Raw genomic sequence first — 16,518 nt, forward strand, 5'->3', positions numbered from 1 at the left:
TTCATCTGGATATTGATTACAATTGTTGTTTTTGTAATTGTGAAAGAGAGTCTATTGTGCACTTATTTTTTGACTTGTCCCTGTTCTTCAATCTTTTGGTATGAGATGTCTCAATTTCTAGGTGTTAAAATGAACTGCAACCTAGTATTAAATTTGTCATCTGTCTTACTTCATACAAATGAATTTGACTTTTCTAAAAGAAAAATGTATGTTATCGATTTGTTTCTATTATTAGGAAAATTTCATATTCATCAAACTAAATGGAGTAACTCAAAACCCAACTTTGCTCATTTTAAAGCAGCCTTTAAAATTTATTTTGAGTCTGTAAAGTTTTTAAAAAATCAAAGCCCAAAGATCTGTATCGCTGCTAAATGAATGTAATATATGTGCGTGATGCACATATTTTTTCTTTTCTTTTCTTTTTTCCAAATTATTGTTGTTTCAAGTTATACTTACCAAATGTGAAAATGTGTAAAAGAAAAGTGTCAAGAACTTGATATCAAATTCTGTCATTTTGAAAATTCAATAATTTTTAAAAAAAAAAGAACCGGCGTGGAGTGGAAAATGAGTGCCGCAGCGATTGTTGATAAAACAGGAAAAGTCAGCTCGTCAGTATATGGCAGTTTTTTGGATTTTATAAATGTCGTCTGCAAATTATGCAAGACCGTCGATGGTTTCTCTATGTTTATATTTAACATTTTGCACTATTTTATTACACTCTATTATGCATTTCTTACATATTCTTTAATTTTGCACCTTAATGTTAAGACATAATTGTTAAGTGTTCATTGTGATTTTAGACTTTGTTTACATTTTAATTATTTCAGTGTTTTCCATGGTTGTGTTGACATTTCTGCCTTTATAACTGAGGAGATTATAATCAGAGGAAGGTTAAGTTTAATTTTTTTTAAACTTAAGGTTATTTTTTTTTAATGTAATATAAAAAATATAGGCCTATATACATAAATCTCCTGGTCCTTATTTTAAATAGGTCATAAAAAATATCAATAATTATCGATATCGACCGATATGAAACACTTATATCGTTATACAGTTTGCAGCCATATCGCAGGCTCAGCCAGTGTTAGAGTTTGTGTACTTCCCAGTCCTCCAGTCCTCCTGTCACTGCGTGTTTATCTTTCGCGCAGCGCACCATTACGGACTAGTCCATTTCATTGTGAAAGTAGGGGGTGTATGTGTAGGGACAGATAACCATGAACTGGACATTTTAACTACTTCAACGTTTCAACGTATTTCTTAAGAATATTAATACAATTCACCATGCTTTTGAAGCGTTCGGATGATAAGGGGCTTTTTTTTTTTTCGAGTTTGGTTGGGGTACCCCCTACTTTGACCGCTGTTCGGGGGCCCCAAGCAGCCGCCTACCTATGCCTCTGGTCCCAGCGCTGCCTGCAGTCCAACAAGCCTGATAAAAGCAGAGAGCTTTCACTACTGTTTAGACGTCTGGATTTGGACAGAAGACACACACAGAAATCAACACTCAGGTTTGTCTTTATTTCCTTAATATTATCAATTTGATCACTTTCATTTCAACTGTTATGTATTAGGCTACATGTTTTACGGATGTCCTGAAAATAAATAAATAAATAAATACATCTGAAAATAAAAATCTAACATTATGAGAATAAATTAGAATTATTTCGAGATTAAAATCGAAATATTTCGAGAATAAAGTTGAAATATTTAGACTTTATTCTCGAAATGATACGACTTTATTCTCGTAATTGTAGAAAAAAAAAACGGATTTTTTTTTCCGCTGTGGTTCAGGGCTTCCATAGCCTACAATCCGATACTAATTGTAATTATTTTAAATGTATTTATTTTTTTATTATTTGATTATATTAATTCGTTATTTAATGTTTAAAGAGGCGGGAGAGTCGGAAGAAGAACGTGCTTGTCCAGAGTAGATCAGAATTTAAATCTTCACATATCTAATCAGGGACGTGCACAGACATTTTGAGGGGCAGGGGCTCAAGTGAAATAAAGGGCACTTCTCATAATTACGTTTTTTTTTTTTTTTTTTTTTTTTTAACAAAAACGTATATATATTAACACAACTCTGACTTCCTTTTTAAAAATTAATTAAAAAAAGTTAATTAATTTTAGGCTATCTTCCTCAAACTCACGCAATTGTTTCATTTTTAAAAGATGTCTACAAAATAATCAGTTCACACAGAAACCATGGTCTCCTTAGTATTCACTAGGTTTATAGAGCAGCAAAGGAAACCATTCCACAATGTGCATGTTTTGAACACATTTTCTTTGCTACTAGTTTCAAGTATATATGAAGAGTTCAGATGCAAAAGCCTCTAAGTGCCATCTGAAATTTTCTTCTAAAATGAGCATTTTTTTTCAAGCTCGTATATTTAAGTTCAGTAATTTAACTTAAATGACAATTAATAGGTAATTTTCATTGCCACTAATGTGAAATAAGTGAACATAAAAGCTTGATAAAAATGATCATTATAGAAGGAATTGCATTTTCATCTGAACTGAAGAATAACCTAAATAACTGCATCAAGCAGAGGAGCGTGTTTTACTAATAATTTGTTTATTTTTTGCACAAGGCACTACATCGTTTTAATTATTTTGGTGTTATCAGAATACATAACACTTTAAAATTAAACTTACCAAAATAATTGAGTAACAATAAAAGCCAATGTCATGTATGTATTTGTGGTTGTATATGGAATACTATTTTATAAAGGTTTAGACTGAGGAAATAAAAAAGTTAAATTACTCATAAATAAAAAGTTAATTTATAAATATTGTTATTTTTAATGTTTAATGTTAACTTATTTCTACTCAGTTTTATTTATTAATGTACCAGATGCAGTTACTCAGATTTACTAAATTGTTTAGAGTGTATCTAATATAGTAGCCTACAGCAAACTGTTGATTTGAGTTGTGCATTCTGGCTGGTGTGATGCTACTGAAAAACAAATTGCGTTCAAATCACGCAGAGACAGAACTTGCATTTATGTGGAGAAATAGCCAAATCAATGTAGGCCCTTGTATTTTTAAAGGTGCTCTAAGTGATGTTGGGTGATGTCACTTCTTGTTGACTTTTAAAGTATTGTCAAACAAAACGGTGGCTAGCTAGACCCTCCCTCCTCCTCATCTGCGCACTAACCCCCCAAACTCCACCCCTAAATCATTCCTGTCGGTTATTGGCTGGAGCAGTTTGTTATGTTTTGTGGTGCAGGTTAGCCCATTTTGTTTCTCTTGCTGTTTGTGGAGCCTGTGTTGTCTACAGAGACCGCGTTTTTTTTACATTGTGTTCAGGGGACAGGCAGCTAGCGGATGGTAAGGAGATGTTTGCTGTATGTGACAAAAAATGTTTTGGCCTAAAAAACGCGCGACATCACTTAGAGCACCTTTAAGTTTATACATTTAAATGTTTTTTTTTTCCTTTTTTATTTTTAATTGGTTTAAATTTTTGTTTAGCTGAGCAACAAACGTAAACGTTGCTCGTATAGTGTCACTAAATTATATGCTGATCTTAACTAATGAATGAACGAAAAAGTACACGGACCCTGTATAGCCTACACTATATATAGCCTATTTGCACGGAATAGCATCAGAAAATAGAACCCGCCGGTTCTTTCTTTCATTTTTTTTTTTTATTTTTTTTTATTGAATTTTCAAAATTACAGAATTTGATATCAAGTTCTTGACACTTTTCTTCTACACATTTTCACATTCGGTAAGTATAACTTGAAACATCAATAATATAATATAAACAATATAAAAACCCCAAAAGATAAAGGGCATCACACACACACATATTACATTCATTTAGCAGAGATACAGATCTTTGGGCTTTTTGATTTTTTAAAAACTTTACAGACTCAAAATACATTTTAAAGGCTGCTTTAAAATGAGCAAAGTTATTCAATTCAATTCAATTCAATTCAAATTTATTTGTATAGCGCTTTTCACAATACATAGGCCTATTGTTTCAAAGCAGCTTTACAGAAAGTGCATTAAAAAAATGTACATAGAGAAATACAGTTAATTTGATTTAGGGCATAAACATATAGCCAGCGCTAAGTCGTCTCTTCACAGGCGTCGAGTCGTCTCTTCACGGGTGTTGGGGCATCTGTAGTTTCCATGAGAGGCTGGATACAAACTGGAGCTGACGATCTGTATTTACCTCGGGACTAGCGTCCCGAGATAACAACAGAAAATCATATGGGAAATATTTAGCATAGCTGCTGTTCATAATATTAATGCATTCGATCTGATTCAACTGTAGCCTATAAAAGGTAATCATTATGTGAATGCTTGGCTAAAGAGATGCGTCTTTAATCTAGTTTTAAACTGGGACAGCGAGTCTGAGCCTCGAACAATACCAGGAAGGCCATTCCAGAGTTTAGGAGCTAAATGTGAAAACGCCCTTCCTCCTTTAGTGGACTTAGATATCCTAGGAATGACCAGAAGCCTCGAATTTAGTGATCTTAAAGAGCGCGATGGATTGTAGGGCGATAGAAGATCCGTTAAATACACTGGAGCTAAACTATTTAGGGCTTTATAAGTCAGTAGTAATACTTTGTAATTGATACAGAACTTTATAGGTAACCAATGTAGAGATGATAGAATTGGTGTTATATCATATTTTCTTGATCTAGTAAGAACTCTAGCGGCGGCATTCTGGACTAACTGTAGCTTGTTTACTAACTGTAACAATGGTAATTAAGTGCTTTTCCTAAAAATAAGAAAGAAATACAGGGTATTAAAACAGTATGAACTACAAATAAAGTCAGTATGTGAGGCTAAATAGTGTTTTAGTCTGAATTAGGTAATATATGTGCTTCCATTTCAGTTCAGCAATCCCTTCACTCGATTGGGATGTTTTCTTTTGTTCTGGGTGGCAAGTGCAGTAACTGTAACATCGGGCATATTTTGTATTAAACACATACTTCATCAGGCTCCGAAAATTCTTCACAAAGAACACAAAGAATGGCCTTCTCAGCTGCCATAGTTGCAACTCTTGCGTCATCAGAACAGTGTGTTCAACGCATCACCGTTTCTGTTTAAAAAACGTTGTGCAACGTTTTGTCGGGGCTGAAAGCAGCCCCGCCTCCTATGTTGCTAGGTTACCAGAGAGTGAGTGCCATGTTCATGCAACTAAACTTACTTCGCAACCTCTGGTTTCTTCCAATGAAGAAAAAAAAATGTATAGAACGTTTTATCGAACGCATTTTTTTATTGATATTGATTACGTGTCTATCGCGACACATATCGTTATCGTTTTATCGCCCAGCCCGGCAGTCCTGTATGAGTGGATACTACACAGGCTATTTAACTTGTAAGCAGTTCAAGCAATAGAAGTAAAAAATAACTTGTTCTCATCCGAGGTTTTCAAGTTAAGATAATACAGCAGAGCAGTTTGAGCAAACAGAATCTCATTTAATAAACTGAACTGGAAGAGAACTAATTTCTCCCCAGGGATGAAATAAAAAATGCAACAACTAACAGTCAAAAGGCAGTCATATTGAACTGGGTTACATTGTTCCTATGGAATTTCTTGTTTTTTTCCCCAGAGGAACTAAATCATGTGACCTCAACCTTCTATTGCCTCAGTAAAGGAGGCTTCTGGTGTCGACAATGTTCCCCATATATGGGCATTCTTCTGTCCTTTCCATCTTCTGCGCTTCGGGCCTCTGTGCAAGTGTGTGCGTGTGTATGTATCTGGAAGTGTATTTGTAGGTTCATAATATCTTTCAAAATTCAAATAATTGCCTGCACTTTCTCAGTTTGTGTAAATCTACTTAGGGTTCAGAGTATTTCTTTTTTTCCCCACATTCATTTCGCATGTCTAGTAGCCTACAGTTATGTGGTTTCGTTTCATTAATACAGTGTAGGCCTATAGCCTACTTTTTTCTTGATTTACCCTGAAAGAATGAAAGTGAAATGTGACAACATGTCCCATTGGTGGAGCACGTTATAAAACGACCATATGACATATTTAAATGTTATCTGTTATCTAATAAAAACAAAAACAAACAAAAAAACTTGTTTTTTCTCATTTTCTCATGGTTTACTTTTGCTATGGTTAAATATATATCCAGTGATATCTTCCAAAGTGTAAAATATTGTGGTGCATCATAAATGTGGAGACATGGAGATAAATGACTTTGAATCTTTATTAACAGGTGCAGAGCGGACAGCGCATCTCGACCTCGTCTCAGCAGACAGACTGACCCCGAACAACACTACTCTGCTCCAGTGCATCAAGAGAAAAGGTAACATATGCAAACCATGCCGCCCTCTACTGGACAACATTGTCTATAGCATCCCATTTACTACACAAAGATGTTTAAATTTTGTCACATTTTTTTTTCTATAAATAGTGTTGATATGGCAACTAGTAAATACACTAAGTGTCATCATTGCTAGCATGTGTGGAAAGTTTTAAACCATGTGTGTTACAACGAGCCCCGTGTTTGTATATGTCCCGCTCACCCCTAATGAAGCTAATTCATATTCACAAAGCACGATTTGCAAATGCATATCCAAATTTGCGTTAAAAATCTGATTCACATATGCAAAACACAATTTACAAATACACAAACACTATTTCTGAATGTTTCTACATCCAGTGTTCATCCAGTGAACTCTTTAATCAAATCACATTTGAGCTTAACAGTCAATCATATTGAGTGTCTCTGCAGTGGCATTATTTATTTTTATTTTATTTGCCTTTTATTTAACCAGATAAAACTTTCTGAGATTAAAAATCTCTATTACAGAAGTGACCTGGGCTGCGTTTCCCAAAAGCATCGTAAGCCTAAGTAGATCGTAAAAACGATCGTATGACTGATCTTAATATTACGGTCTGTTTCCCAAAAGCATCGTATTAATTAGCACTTAAAAATCATCGTAGATCTACGAGTGCTCTGGAGTAATCGTAAATCCCTAAGTGCATCGTAAGAAGTAAAGTCGCTCGCAGAAAATCCTCGTAAGTGCTAAGATCCATCGTTATCTGGAAACGCAGCTGTTTTCAGATAACAATGGATCTTAGCACTTTAGGGAATTTTCTACGAGCGACTTTACGAACATTTGTGTTCATTTCACGTGCGTTTCACAAAAACGGACTTCGCACGATCGCACGCAGCTGTGCTTTAAGTGCTACTTAAGAGTCGCTGTCCGTTTGTCAAGTGCTGAGATGTCACCTTGTAGAATGGCTCGTAATTGTAGCGCACGCTTGTATTTTGAAATCTATAAACAGCAAAAACCTTCGGGTGGAGACACCAGCAAAATGGCTGAACCAAAAAAACAAAGAAAATACATTTTTCTAAAAGAGGAGATTAATGTCATTTTAGATAAGGTGGAGCTATTCACCTTATTTTCGAACGCGGAAGTAAACATGGGTCCAGTATCCGGTTTTTGTACGGCACTTCCGTTTCCTCGCTTCCCTGGGCTAACTAACGATATCAATTGCAAAGGATTATGCAGAATTGACAGAAAAATGTTACACATAACGTAACAGATGAATACAACAAAGATCTAAAGCCCCGCCTCACCCAGTTCGGGTACCGGACCTGGTTGAAAACACTCATGCATCTAGCTGGCAGAGTGCCAACTTCGCCGGCGCCTTAAGCCCCGCCCTAAACACGGCCGAGCCAGCGCTGGACTAATATATCTATGGAGGTATTTTTGTCATGTCAAATGTATTAATAATGTCATCAGAATGCAACCAAAGCACAGGACAGCAATAAGTAGATGGCTATAAATAATTGTAAATCATACAAAATAAACGCCATGATGACTAGATTTTATACATGGGTTACAATGATTTTGTTTCTCCTTAGAGTTTTTTATTGAGACTTAATAGCCCAGCCACTTTTCTGGTATTGGGTGGTCTTCTGTAGGTCTTGTGTTCACGAAATGAAAAGAACAAACATACGGTCGTTTCGGTGGTTTCTTCAAATGTAAAGCTTTTAACCACAGGCGAAGGGTGCGGTAAAGTAGGTTTTATGTTGGACATTCGTTAGACATTCGCCAAGCAAATTAAGGGACTGTCTCAAAACTGCACACACACACACACACACACACACACACACACACACACACAAATAAGCATTCCAAGGTGCGAAACCACGCAAAGCATACTAATAAAATGTAAAGATGTGAATTAAGTGGACAACCTATTTTGCGTCAATACTGCCGACGTTGTCTTTGCTGCTATATATTTATGTTTAACATAGGCCTTCCACAACTCTCTCCCCATATGTCGAATATATCACCAATGAGGCTTATCATATGTCACCAAGCAGCAGCAGCGCCGCGTCAGACACGTTTCTGGTGTGCAGAGATATAGAAAACGCCATGCAACAGAAACGCCAAGTAAATCTTTCTTTTGTACCAGTTATGACAACCTCTAACTGCACAAACAATCCCGGTCTTCCTTGAAGCCATAACGATGAGTTAGTTGTTATGAATACTTGTTTGATTAACCGCTACGGTGAGCTCGCCAGTGACCGGAAGTGCCTGACCGGAAGTCTCGCACAAAATACCGTCAACTGGCTGCGTCCGTATTTCCGTTAAAAAATAAGGTGAATACAAACATATTATTTTCAGCAGGTTTAAGGGCACTCAAATAAACAAAAACAAAAAATCTAGGAGGATATTGCTAGGAAACTGACTGCAACTAGGGGCATTAAAAGATCAGGGAAGGAGGTCAGGAAGAAATGGCAAGCTTTGCTAAAAGGAAAATGGCACTGCAGAGGACAACATTAAATAAATGGGCAGTCTGCCCAATGAGTTCCCCCTTCTCACAGCAGAGGAAGAAATGGCCTTGTCAATACTTGGCACAAGTGCTTCGGATGGCATTTGTGGTGGTATATGCATCCATGGAGGAGTAGGGGTAACTCAACCTGAGCCTGAGTCAGGTCCTTCATGCTCAGAGGAACTATCAGTTTGATCTGCCATCTCCTAGTGCTCCTAGTCCTTCGTGCGCTTGCGCGTGCCTCAAAGAAGGACTTACAACAGCTACAAGTGTGTGCACTATTATACTTTATCGACACGAGTGCCTCAAAAAAGGACTTACAATGACTTACAAAGATACATAACAGCTACAAGTGTATATGCACTATTATACTTTATTACATGGCTTGGTTGAATTCCAATGTAGAATGCAGTCTGTTATTTCTTGATAACAGACCGCTGCGAAGTATAACACACCGTTGCCATGAAAAACAGAGCGTTGCTATGGACACGTAACGGACTATTTTCTTTAGCAGAAGCAATACAATCGTTTTTAAATCAATAAACTCCTTTGTAAATCAATATTTTGTGTCAAATTATTTATTATCATGAAAACACATCACAGAGAACGATCAACTCGGTAACCATATTAACCCCTAGTTCATTTTGCTCCGGAATTACTCGTCAAGCTATAGAATAATACCATAATTCCTCCGTTCAATTACGCCTAAGACATCCAGAGTCACACGCAGACCCATAACAAACCACCAGCCGCATAATTGGGAATAACAAGCCTTACCTTAACACAAAATTGACCACAGAGGCCTGAAGTCAGCTTCCTTTGCTGTTCGTCCAGAAATCCAAGAAGTGGATGGGCGATGACCTGCCTTAATCCAAGATATGATAAAGGGCTTTGGGTCGAAACTCTGCAATGGGGGTCCATTAATGTCCAGAAAAAGAAGCGATGAGAGGCTGTTTTCACGCAACCTATTGCGGGTCTTGCTGTCAGTATCATTGACGGCAGAAAAACCCCTCTCACACTCAGCTGAAGTAGGAAGGTATGTTCTACTCACTGTGCAAATCTTTTCCAGCTTTCTGCCTGGTGCTGTGTCCTGTAATTTCCAGTCGCGAAACTCCTCGACCACCTCTCTGGCTGGTTCACCAAGCATTTTAGCAAGTGCACGTACTTCGTTTTCTCCATACAGGATCAAAGCATTCCGATCCTGTGGCCAAAAACGCTTGTCCAGGGGTTTTAGCATTTGTAGGAGGTCTGATTCTGGCATTCGCCTTGTGAGATTGTCGATCACAGATTGATAAAGCTGATTTCGATTAATCTTGCCTGTGCCCTCAACTAGTTGAACATCTTTAAACAGCCCCAGAGACGTGCGCTGTTCGGCCTTCCGTGTGGATTTCCCTCCACTCGCTTTCATTGCTTTCAGTATATCAATACACTGCAGAATGTGGCAACTGGCATCAACTAGAGTGATATCTCTTTGCTGACATTTCAGTGACAGGCCCTGCAGCTCACGGAGAATGTCTTTCATGCAAGCCAAATCAAGTAAAAACCCTGAGTTTGTGAGGTGTTTGTATAGCGCCAGGAATTCCTTCCTCTCTGTGTCGTTGCGAGATGCATCCTCACTTGCAATTTTGAAGTGGCGCGCTAAAGCAGGGTAGTTATTCCAGACCGCCTTTACAGTATTGAAACTACTCGCAACCCATCTGATGTTGAATATCTGTCCAATTCTCAAAATCTGCATATTTAGATCGGCAGCAGCTTCCTCAAGCAATCTCACTTTCTTTGCAGACTGGTGGTACAGAGAATACAGCTTGGCAATGAAAAACTCTAAATGATTACATCCAGAAACCACTTTCAAAGAATCATGGACAGCCAATTCAAGGCGATGGGCCAAGCAATGTATGGACTGGATGTTTGGAAAATCACGCTTAAGCCTTGCAATGACTCCAGTGGATTTGCCAGTGAGAACTGAACGCCATCGTCTGTGGCGATGCTGATGAGGTTTTCCCCTAAAAACTCATCATATAATCCCGCTGTATGAAGGCACTGTTTTAAGCTGTTGTAAATGGACTCCGCATTTGTGCCCTTGTCTAAAAAAACATGTTCTATATCTCCTTTGCCACTCACATCACATCTCACGTATACGATGAGATAGGCACGCCCATGTACTGTGCTTTCGTCAATGGTGATGCTAATTTTTGAATTGAGCTCTCGAATATTTGAAACAAACTTCTTCCGCATTTGCTGTGCAATATGACCTACAATCTCAGCACAGGAGTGATCTGATTTATGCGCAGTTCCCACCTTTGCACCATTAAGCTCCTGAAGCTTCATTAAAGGGGTAAGCTTTCTGTAAGACAGCCTTTCCTTAGCCACCATATAGGCGGACCTGAATGACGTTGCGGTCTCCTCCATTAATTTGGAATTCACCTCAATTACTTTATTTGGCAGAATCGCCTTTTGCTTAGTCAATGCTACTTCAATGGCCCTCTTGTGTGCAATGCTGTCCCTGTGTTTATATATCTTTTTTCGCAACTTGTTCTGAGCAGCGCTGTTTATTTCCCCATTAATCCACTCCTCAGACAAGTGCGTGCCAGGTACCTTTTCAGACAGAAGAAGGTTTTTTGCGTCCCTACAAGCGATGCACCCCAAGCTTCCATCCTTATCAAACAGCCATGTACATCGGCTCTTCCAGTCTCTCCACTGCTGGATGTTCCAGTATAACGGGAGAAAGGACTCGGAGCAAGAGGGGTTAGGATCGTGACCGGCCTCTGACGAGCTGTTACCATCTTCAGCCAGAGAGGACTTTATTTCTTCAGCTTCTTGCGTTGTCACCGCGGGCGCGGCGGGATGTCTAACAGTGCTTGCAGCAGGTGAATCGGTCGTGCTGCTATTAACGTCATCACTACACAATTTCTTAATAAAACCAAAATTAATTAAACTGCCTTGTTTTCTTTTTGCCATGGCTATGATGGTATAACTGCAGAATGAATTAAGGACTTCTCGCGCAGATAAATTGCCTCCAACGTTTATTTTTTTCTACAAATCTATGACGTACTAACATATGTGGAATTTGCACCGCAGCGCCCACACACATTGATGCTCATGACAAGAATAGCATGTATAGTAATCTTTATTGAAGTAAATTAGGTTTTAATCGCCGTCATGCATGAATGAATAATATTTTTGCTATTTTACACATAATAATCCATCATGATCACATTACACAACTGAAATTGCATGTCAAAATATATACTTTTTTTCAATCGTCCCTCCTGAGTGGGGCGATTGAAACACAGGGGTGGAACGGATGAAACATAACAGTTTATACGACAACTATTCATCTAATGCTTGTTTTTATGAACAATACCTGACAAGTAACTTATGTACATATTGTTACAAACATATTTTGTAATTTATTTTCATTTAACCTGTTAGCCAGCAATCCCACTTTTGAAAAATCTCCAGAAATGGCATACCCAAACTAAAACAGATACAGTTCATGAACCTTTTGCACTAAAAGCACAAGTATGATCTCATTTGAAAGCTGACACTTGGCAGTTTATTGTAAATTTAGAATTAATTATTGTAATAATGATTTTTTTATATATAAATAGCTTCAAAGTTTTGTAATGTTATTAGAAAATTATTTTTTATAAAATATCTTCATGATATAATATTGAAAAATAATAATATTGGAGTGTGAAGAATCTATGAGAATCTATCAATATTTCTCTAAATGTGCAATGTTTTGTTAAAAGCCCTAAGGGACTTTGTTTGGTCAAGCACTTTCATGACCACCGCACAGGAGTTTTTTTCTGAATGGGAGCGGATGACACTCATAATTCATATTAAAGGTATCGACTCATTTTTTTCATTTCATAACTCCTGTCACAAATTAAGACATAACTGTCACTATAAGTTTCTCAGAATAAAATAGTCAAATACTGAAACTTGAGTCTTATATCTTTATAATGATGCATAGTTGTTTGTCAATGTATAACATTAAATCTATCTGATAGTAACTTTGAACTATTTAAACAAAGATTGATTCAGTGAGTCGGCGTCCTCGTGAAGGATAACAGTAATATTAACCATTTTTGTTCTTTCGCCCAATAAACAATAGGTGATAAGCCTATGCGCATTTTGCGTAATCATTCTAATAGGCTCGACGAAGACAGACAAATCCGTTTACAATTAATTTTCTTACATTTCTTCCTTGAGTCATATTGAGTGTTTGCTAGTTGAGTTATTATGAAGAAAATGAGGTCAACCAGAAGACGATAAATTAAATTTATTGAAGATTGAAGATTGGACAATTGATGATTATTAAAGAGATGTGTTGTGTAATTGAAAATGAATTTGCATTAAAAGAAACAAGTCTAGGAACAGTATATGAATCTATGAACAGTATAGGCTAAATAACTATGTAGTTTTTTTTTTTTTTTTTTCTTATTCTTGGCATTTTCTGTAGGTTCATATGGTTAAATAACTATTAAACATCGAAAACACATCTTATGCATTACAAATGTTTTCATTATTTATTGCAAAACACTTTTTTATTCAATGTTTAAACACATAGTGTGACCACATTAACAGCGGTTTTCCTATGACCAGGTTTAACTGGCAGGAGGCGCTGTTGGGACGGTTGAAACACAACCGTCCCGACAGCCCCTCCTGCCAGTTAAACCTGTTAAACCTTAAAAACTCTGATATTACACACTTAAGGGTGTGTTGTAGTACTAATACACCTGCCGTATTATCATTACAATGGCACATAAAACAATAACTTGTCAGTCAAAAAAAAGTACTGCATGAAATAATTTGTGGTTCATCCATACCGCGTTTCAATCATCCCGGCTCTCCCCTACTTAAAGTTTCTATTTCACTTACAAGACTTTGTGGTTATTTTAGTATGTTAAGAAGCTTACCGATATTGAAATAAGGGTTTATTGAAATAAAGTTAATAATATTCAGAGGCTGCTTAGAGAGATCTAACAATAAACTAACCCAGGGCCCCTCCCGCTTAAATCTATGAGAGAGGGTGCTAAATAAACATATGCATACTGTCACAGGATCAGCTACACATACAGCCACACCGTAAACACTAGATCACAATCACCGATTACTGACTTACAGCACCTGCCTCCAATCATCACTTACACCATATCTGCAGTCACCATCCTCAATCCCATCGTCTGGACTCATCTGAACTATAGACACTACCCAGCAAACACAGAACATTGGCACAACGTACCCAACCTTCTAACAACATGGCCAAAAGGTTGCTATAACTAAGTTGTGTGGTGAAGGTTGTTACAGCGTTGACACAATATTGACTTTAAACCACTGTTTATTTTTTCCTTTGATTTGTCTGCTATTTAAGTCTCATCCGTTTCTTTGCTAGATTTTCTCATGTCTGCTTATGCTGGTTAATGTAAGTCACTCCAGGTATAGTCCTGACATATCATAGTAACACTATGCCTTTATTTATTTTACAGAAAAGAGCCATTCGCATTATTTTCAAAGCAGGATATAGAGACCACACAAATCCACTCTTTATTAGGTCAGGATTATTAAAACTTAAAGACAAACTCTATTAGTGATGTTCAAAGCTAGAAGCAAAGCTCTTCCACATGACTTACAAAAGTTATTTGTTTTTACTTCTGAAGATGGAAATCACAGACGGCCGTATGACTTTAAACATCTAATAGCACGAACAAACCTGAAACAAATGTGTTTGTCTGTTGCTGGAGTAAAAGCTTGGAATTCTCTAAGGAAAGATTTAAAAAGGTGTACAAATATTTTGGAATTTAAAAGGAGTTATAAAAAGAAACAACTTGAATTATATCAAACTGAATTTGGATTTGGACTGTATGTGATCATTGTAAAACGTTTAAACAAATATTAGATATGTTGGAGTTTGGGTGATGGTGGAGGGAACAATGCTAATGACATCTACTATTTATGTTATTTCTGATCATGGAAATGTAAAGGAAAATTCAAATGAATTGTATGTGCCTTGTACAAATAATGCATTTTCATGAAAAGAATAAAAAGAGAAAGAAAAAGAAAAAGAAAGAAAGAGACATGTGAAGCTCCGATTTGCTTTGTTCTCTGCCAACTTTACCTATGCCTGCAGTGCCACCCTCTCTAGTCCCGGGTTGTCCTCCTGGTATTGGACTCATACCTGCTTACTGGTTTCTGGGCTTGCATCTCTCCTCTGGATTTGTTGGTGTTTCCTGGACTGATTCCGGTTACCGACTTTTATTGCCCGGCTTTCGACTAGGCTCTCCTGTTATTTGTTTTACTTAAAATAAATTTGTATATTTAGTTCTTTTTTTCACAAATGTATGACTTTTGGAAGTGTAATTTGATTACCATATGCAGTTTTAATAAAGTTGAATTAGCTAACCTTCTATGTTTTAATAAAGTTGAATTAGCTAACCTTCTATGTCATTTTTACTCTTCAGAGTGCAAACTTGCAGATGTTGATTATAATGAATTTACTGTTACACTGTAAAAAAAAATTACATCCGCAAGTCAAAAATTTCAAGTGACCGATAACATCAAAATTTTTCAATTAGTCTGACATATTATTTCTCATTGAGCCAATGTTAACAGACTATTGCAACAAGAATTTCACTTGGGCCAATTGAAAAATTTAGATGCTATCGGTCACTTGAAATATTTGATTTGGGAGGGTTAGAAATTTTTTACAGTGTAGGCCCATAAATAATAATAAGGATAAAAAATATTTAAAAAGTATAATTATCAAACTAATTAAAAATTAACCACAAAAGATAATGGGCCCTATTTTAACGATCTAAGCGCATGGTCTAAAGCGCAGGGCGTAAGTTCACTTAGGTCGGTCCGAATCCACTTTTGCAAGTTTAACGATGGGAAAAATGGTCGGTGCTCCCGGCGCATGGTCTAAAAGGGTTGTCCTTATTCTCTTAATGAGTAATGGGTGTGTTTTGGGGTTTACGTTAAACCAATCAGAGTCACAGCTCCCATTCCCTTTAACCCTCTGAGGTCGGCAAACGCGCCCCCGCGTTTTGCTGGACTTTTTTTACATTGTAGCACTTTAAACTTAAATTACTCCGTCATTTATGGTCATACAGAAAAAATAAATATAAAAAAAGAATCTGTGATATTTCTACTTTTGTATGTGTCCACTTACAATCAAATCAAAACATTGTGCTTTTGAAAAATAAAGAAAATAAACAGGGTGTGCGTTCTGCCTCTCCGTCGCGGTGAACTTTTTTTTCTTGAGCACGTCTATAAACTGAAACAAAACTCAGCGAATACTTGTCACACATTTATGAGCCATATACCTTTATAAACATTTAAGTGTGTACTTTTAAATGATCGGATTCAAACTGAAAACAAATATTTTCTGTTTAAGTAATTTGTATAAAACCAACAAGATGTCCAGCTTCTCAAACGCTTGCTCATTACAGTTAATTTGGCCACGCCTACTCGCGCAAAAGATATTCACATGCAAATCTCCACATGGAACACGAACGCGCTCGTTACCTCAAAAACAAAACACTTCATCAGTCTCTGCTTTTCGTCGAGTTTGAAAGACGTGAGCTTACATTGGCTTTACCCCAGAAGAAGAACGCGATTTCAAGACAAGAAAGATGTAAGGTAAGAAATTCTTACATATTAGTTTGTTATTGTTGCATAAATTTCACATTGCAGTTGAACTGTTGCTAGATATATGGTGAATATTATAATATTTAGACCCGTGTTTACTGTTACTG

At 36.9% G+C, this 16,518-nt stretch overlaps 1 protein-coding gene and 1 pseudogene across 3 annotated transcripts in view; one reads left to right on the forward strand and one right to left on the reverse strand.

Moving 5' to 3' along the window:
- The window catches only part of LOC311304049 (interferon-induced very large GTPase 1-like), a 227,048-nt pseudogene that overhangs the window by 192,220 nt on the left and 18,310 nt on the right, over positions 1-16,518 (reverse strand). The gene's annotated exons all lie outside the window — the stretch shown is intronic.
- Positions 1,160-16,518, forward strand: part of LOC311287069 (GTPase IMAP family member 8-like) — a 29,159-nt gene continuing 13,800 nt past the window's right edge. The window contains exons 1-2 of one of the 2 annotated variants that reach the window (XM_084403655.1): positions 1,160-1,505; positions 6,180-6,269. The gene's annotated coding sequence lies outside the window, so the exon portion shown is untranslated. Of the gene's footprint in view, positions 1,506-3,174; positions 3,328-6,179; positions 6,270-16,518 lie in introns of those variants that run through there. The other variant, XM_084403656.1, reaches the window with a different exon arrangement.

The sequence above is a fragment of the Rutilus rutilus genome, assembly GCF_951802725.1.
Source record: "Rutilus rutilus genome assembly, chromosome: 1".
Taxonomy (NCBI): Eukaryota; Metazoa; Chordata; class Actinopteri; order Cypriniformes; family Leuciscidae; genus Rutilus; species Rutilus rutilus.